Genomic DNA, 7,131 nt, shown 5'->3' on the forward strand with positions numbered 1-7,131 from the left:
CAACATCCGTGGGGACTTGATCTTCGACGGATTTGAGCCATAGCCGGGCACGCCCCACTGTCGCGATGGGTATGACCTAGCTCTATCGCCGAATAGTACCCCAGAAGCCGCGCCCGCATCAGCTCCGAACTAACTGCGCCAATTGAGGCGGGTGGTTAGACACCACCTCAGGGGTTGCAGTCTCAACGGCGATCGAGCCGAACACCAGCGCAAATCTCCGTGCAGCCCGTGACTCCAAGGTGCCGGACTCTCTTTCGGAAACTGAACCATCCGCGCCCCTACCAATCGAATCCAATTGGGCGCCGATCATGGAATTCACCGCCGCGGATATCTTTCAGCACTCGCCCTTAGGCGACATTCTGAATTCACTAAGGTCTCACTCTTTGTCAGGAGAGCCCTGGCCGGATTATGGCCAACAGGATTGGGATGCAGACGATGAAATTCGACGCCCACCCACCACCCACTTAATAGCCACTGTCAATGACTCAACCGACATGCTTGACTTCGACTCCGCAGACATCGACGGTATGGATGACGATGCGGGAGGCGGAGAGGAACCACCGCCCACAGGGTGCTGGACGTCCAATTCATCATATGATGTATACATGGTGGACACACCAAAGGAAGACAACGAGGAACGGAAGGACGCACCGAAGGCTTATTCCCTCGAGAAGCAGTCAAAGCGGCGGCGCAAGCGCCGCCCCAAATCACGCCTCGCCAGAAATAACGATAACACAGACCCAACATTGGAGCAGGGCGAACCACTGCCGGACCACGACAATACGGAGAATCAAACCGAACAAACCAATTCTGTCAAAGATAATAGTCCGGACGACACAACGCCGGACAGACATTCGTAGCAGCAGAATGCCCGTCAAAGGCTTGTTGCCACCACAAGGAGTCTGAAAAAGCAGCAGCAAAGGCTCAAGGCTGCGCAGGACACACTCCAAATCAGATGGAGTAAAGTACTCAACACATCAGCGAAGTACAGCGACAATCGCCCCACCAAGAGCTACCCAAAGCGGAAGTTGCTACCTGAATTCGACGAGGAGGCCTCAGACCCCTCACAACCAAAAATCAAAACAGCCACCTGGCTGGATAGACGACCTCACGGCCAACATAGAGTGGCAAACAATGCCACCTACAAGACAATACGCGATTCACGCGAGGGCTTGCACCAAAAGGACAGGGCAACCAGATCCATCTATGGACCACGCAAGCGCGCCCCAGCATATGATATAACACAACAAACATCCAAACAACGCGGTACACCTAGATACAGGGGTGCAGCACACCCCCTATGTTTCACCAATGAGGTGATGGACCATGAATTTCCAGAGGGATTCAAACCCGTAAACATAGAGGCATACGACGGAACAACAGACCCTGGGGTCTGGATTGAGGATTATATCCTCCATATCCATATGGCTCGAGGAGATGATCTCAACGCCATGAAGTACTTACCCCTCAAGCTCAAAGGGCCAGCCCGCCACTAGCTTAAAGGCCTCCCCGAAAACTCCATTGGAAGTTGGGAAGAGCTTGAAGACGCTTTTTGGGCAAATTTTCAAGGAACTTATGTCCGGCCTCTGGACGCGGATGATTTGAGCCATATAACTCAACAGCCCGGAGAGTCAGCCCGAAAACTTTGGAACAGGTTTCTTACTAAAAAGAACCAAATTGTCGACTGTCCGGACGCCGAAGCCTTGGCAGCTTTTAAACATAGCATCCGTGACGAATGGCTCGCCAGACACCTCGGCCAAGAAAAGCCGAGAACGATGGCAGCATTAACAAGCCTCATGACCCGCTTTTGCGCGGGTGAGGACAGCTGGCTAGCCAGATGCAGCACCAGCGACCCCAGTACATCCAAAGTTAGAGATGGAAATGGGAAATCACGGTGCAACAGCAATAACAAACGCCGGAACAAAGGAGACAACACGAAGAGCACGGCAGTAAACGCCGGATTCAAAAGCTCTCGGCCAGGTCAGAAGCCGCCCTCTAAAGGCGCTAGAGACGAACTGTCCAGCCTGAATAAAATTCTGGACCAAATATGTCAGGTCCATAGCACCCCTGGCAAACCAGCCAATCATACCCACAGAGAATGTTGGGTCTTCAAGCAGTCCGGCAAGCTCAACGCCGTACACAAGGGGGAGGATACACCAAGCGAAGATGAGGATGAGCCTCTCAAGGAAGACACTGGGGAACAAAAGAAATTTCCACCAGAAGTCAAAACAGTAAACGTGTTACACGTGATCAATGGAAGAAACAAAACGGCACTCCCAGAAAAATACGCCAGAAGGCCTATCACCACGGAGTCCTGCCACTGGTCGTCTCAACCGATCATTTTCGACCATCGTGATTACTCAGCAAGTATCCGGCGTGCAGGATGGGCTGCCCTGGTATTAGACCCAATAATTGACGGATACCGCTTCGCATGAGTCCTGATGGACGGTGGCAGCAGTCTAAATCTGATATACCAGGATACAATCCACGAAATGGGGATAGACCCAACAAAAATTCGCTATAGCAATATTAACTTTAAAGGAGTAACGCCAGGCCCAGGGGCTCGTTGCACGGGCTCCCTGTTACTAAAAGTTATATTCGGCTTCCCCGATAACTTCCGTAGCGAACATCTAACCTTCCACATCGCTCCGTTCCAAAGTGGCTATCAAGCACTACTCGGACGCGAAGCTTTCGCTCGCTTTAATGCAATACCACACTACACTTCCCTCACACTCAAGATGCCCGGTCCATGTGGCATCATTACAGTGAACAGAAATATTAAGCGATTTCTGCGCGCCGAAGAGCGTGCGGCTGCCTTGACAGCCGCACACTAAAAACGGCCTCACCAACTAAAACATTTAGCAGGTCATCACGACCTCGGACACGGTTAGACGAGTCCGGTGCAGCTATATGCAATTTATACCGGATCAATGATCACACCCCTATTACAAATACAAGGGGCTCAACGTGCGCAGATAAGTGGCAATCCTTACTCACCTTGAATTATACATGGTTTATTTAAAAACTATCCTTTTTGCACGACAGCTTTTCTACCTAAGCTCCTCTCTTTTACAGATAATCATCGTGCTACACCCGTCCAGGATACGGCACAATGGAGACACAGGCGCAGACGTGCAGCAGGGACCCGCTCCAAGGATTCTTTTTAGATTAAGACCCTCCGTAAACCTTTTTTACTGTCTCTTGTTGATACATATCCACCGAATTCTCAGCACAATTGAGAAGGATGCTGATGTCTTGGCATGTGGCCACGTCAGAATAATGCACGTACCTGGACACAAGAGGCTTCTTACAAGCGGCACTATTTCTGCCAGGTTTATACCATAAAGACCGAATACCTTAAGGAGTGTTCGGCGTCGCGAGTTCGGCCTTATATGCATCAGCTCCGAATCATTGTCTTTGGTCAAATGTTGGGTTTGCCCGACTCCTATGTTTTGGTGCCTTACGTTCCGCTTTACCGGCTAAGGTAGCACTAGGAGAACTACTGCGATTGTGCCCTGGTTCATCCGGACGAGCGCCTCAGTAGAGAAAGTTGAAAACTGACTGTCATGATATAGCGTGAGACTGGTCAACCACTCGATGACCTATCAGAATGTTAGAATTCCTCCGCCTTAACGAAGGGCCGTTTTCTGGCCACGCATATACGCACTCCGCGATCGGGAGAGTGCGAAGCCACCAGGGGCTATCTAGTAGCCCCACTATCAAACTCCTATGGCTAAGTGAAAGTGTTAAAGCATTATAGTCCGGTTGCCTCGCTCACTGCGCTATCACCTCCTTATCAGGACCAAGATGTTGGGTTAAGTGTGAACACGCGTTTTTGCGAGCACCTCCGCATTATATGCGTGGGGGTTGAAGCCGACGGCTGCAATCTTTCAGGTTATACACATGTATACATAAACGGCCGCACAGGAGGCATCATACTACTTTCAGGCAAAAATATAAACATAGCCTTATAAAAACTTCATAAAAGCATTATGTTTACAACGAGAATACATATCACTCAAACATAATATTTTTCGAGCACTGGGCCTCTATCAAACGAGCACCCTCGAGAACTTCCTCGAAATAGTGTTTGGCAGCCACACGGCCTATGGCCGAACCCCGCGCCGCAACAGTGGTAGCGTCCATCTCCGCCCAGTATGCTTTAACACGGGCAAGGGCCATACGCGAGGCTTCTATGCACGCCGACCTCTTCATCGCATTAATGCGCGGCACCGCATCAAGGAACTGCTGCACTAAGCTGAAATAGTTGTTCGGCTTAGGCCCTTCCGGCCATAGCTGATCCACAACAGACCTCATGGCGAGTCCGGACAACCTATTCAGTTCGGCCCATTCGGCTAGCTGGTCAGTCAATGAAAGCGGATGCTCTGGAACGTGGAATTGTGTCCAGAACAGCTTGTCCACTTCACGATCTGTCTGACCTTGGAAGTACTTGGCCGCATCAGCAGCGCTCGCCGCCAAATCCATAAACGCATCTGCCGAGCTCCACAGCCGATCCAGAGGGGCATATCGTGGATCTCTGAACTTCCTCCGTAACATGAAGGGTTTCCCAGCCGCAATATCCCCGGCTTCCCGCAGCTCCTCCTTCTTCGCTCTCATAGCAGAACGGGTGTCTTTGTCTGCCGCCGCGGCCTTCTCAAGGTCCGTTGCCTTCGCTCGATTTTCTTTCTCAAGGACCCGGCAACGGTCGGCAGTGTCTTTTAACTCTATGGCCATCTTGGCCATCTTCTCCTGGCTCCCGCAATGTGCGGCCTTCTCGGCTTTCAACTCTTCGGCTGCCTTCAAAGCAGCCGCATTACTAATCCTCGCTTGTTCCTTGGCTTGGGCAAGTTCCGCCCGCAAGGCTTCCACGGTGGCAGCTCCATCTGCAGTCACAACATATTAAAGATACTGGCATTATGCTTCTCTTACTATGTGGCGTTCACCGGATGATAACACTTACCCTGTGCCTCGTCAAGCCTCTTGTTAACAAGCTCGATGTCGGCGTCTGCCGCATCCAGTTGTCATTTTAATTGGGCAAACTCATTAGTCCGGCTACCCACCGGAGCTTCCACCACCTGCACATAGAGGCAGTATGGTTATTGCCTGGGAATACGATCCTCTGTTCGCCGCCGTTCTCGACGACAACCAGAGTCTCAGGGGCTACTATCCACACAGGGCACACCTAACATGTGCAGTACTATCACATATTATCTCACATACCTCAAAGCCTGTCAGTAGACTCATAAAGGCTTCATGTAATCCGCTTTCAGCGGACGAGATTCTCTCCATCACCGTACCCATCAACATATGGTGCTCTTCTGAGATGGCCGCTCGCCCCACCAACTCCCTCAGAATGTCCGACCGCACACCAGGCGGTGCCGGACTCTTTCGTATGCTCTCTTCGGGAACCGGACACTGGGGACTTCTGGGGTCTACGGGGCTATCTTCTGGCCTCACCGGATCCGGAGAGGCCCTCCGCGACGACACTTCGGGGTCGCCCGCTTCTAGAGCGGAGGAGTCCGGGGAGGCGTTTCGCTCTCCATCATCTCCGGAAGAAGATCCCCCAAAGACGAACTCATTTGAGAGGGGCTGAGGCCCGAACTACAAGATATATGCGGTGGTTGTTTTCTCAGAGGAAAAAGATAGCATACTCTTACTATTAGAATATTTTGGATCACTTACGACTCGTTGGAGGGATGATCCCCTCGCGGACTTTGTGTGGCAAAAGCACCCCCCAAGGCAGGACACTCTGTGAGAGACTTCTTCTCCCGTTTGGAGGCTTCGGCTTCCGGATCCTCGGAAGCAGTCCTTTTCCTCCCCCGGTCGTCCTCCTTCATGGAGATGCTCGTTCCCTTGGTTGGAGCAGATAGTGATGGGGGCCCACGTCCGCCCGTATTATCTCCCTCGGTATCTTCCTTCAGGGGCTCCGGACAAGGTGCGACCTCGAGCATCTTCTCCAATACCAGATTTTCCAAACCCTCAGGGAGGGGAGCCAAGCACCGCATCATCTTCGCCTTTGTTAGCCAGTCCTGGTCACAAAGCAGACTCTCAGAAATAACTTCGAATAAAAGACAGCGTGTTCGGCTAGGGGATTTCTTACTTGTTCGGCGGCGCGGTTACTGCTCAGGCCCACGTCCTCGGTGATATCCGGACATTCCACTTGAGGTCCGAAGAATGACTTGTACATCTCCTCGTGCGTCAGGCCGAGGAAACTCTGAATGGCACGTGGTACCTCTGGGTTGAACTCCCACAAGCACAGGGGCCGGCGTTTGCAAGGCTGGACTTGATGAACCAGCATAACTTGTATTACCGTAGCCAAATTAAAATCTCCCTCGAAGAGATCTCGGATGCGGCTTTGCAGTATAGGCACGTCCTTGGCTGGACCCCAGCTCAGACCCCTGCTAATCCATGACATCAGTTGTGGTGGGGAGCCCGGGCGGAAAGCGGGGGCAGCCGCCCACTTGGCACTTTTGGGAGCCGTGACGTAGAACCACTCCCGTTGCCATAATCCAGACACCTCTGGAAAGGAACCTTTCGGCCATGGGGCTCCTGCCATCTTGCCTATTGATGCACCTCCGCACGCTGCATGCTGCCCCTCGATCACCTTCGGTTGTACTTCAAAGGTCTTGAGCCACAGGCTGAAGTGAGGGGTCACACGGAGGAAGGCCTCACACAGGACAATAAGTGTCTTGATGTGGAGAAAGGAGTCCAGAGCTAGATCGTGGAAATCTAGCCCGTAATAGAACATCAAGCCCCTGACGAAGGGATCCAGAGTGAGGCCTAGAACTCGGAGGAAGTGGGAGACGAACACAACGTTCTCGTTGGGTTGGGGAGTAGGGACGACCTGCCCTTGAGCAGGCAGCCGATGCGACACCTCGGCGGTTAGGTATCTGGCCTCCCTCAACTTCTTAATGTCCTCTTCCGTCACGGAGGAGGGCATCCATCGGCCTTGAAGGCTGGATCCGGACATGATTGAAGATCCGGGGCACCTAACCTGGGCTTTGGGTGTTAGAACTCGAGGCCGGGGAAGGGTTTCGTTGAGCACAAGAGGGAAAAAGCGAAAACCTTGTCCCCTTATAAAGAGGGTGAATATCAAGCGTCCTCTCCGTAGCCGTTTGGGACTTGCCTATA

The sequence above is a fragment of the Triticum aestivum genome, chromosome 2A (genome assembly GCF_018294505.1).
Source record: "Triticum aestivum cultivar Chinese Spring chromosome 2A, IWGSC CS RefSeq v2.1, whole genome shotgun sequence".
NCBI lineage: Eukaryota > Viridiplantae > Streptophyta > Magnoliopsida > Poales > Poaceae > Triticum > Triticum aestivum.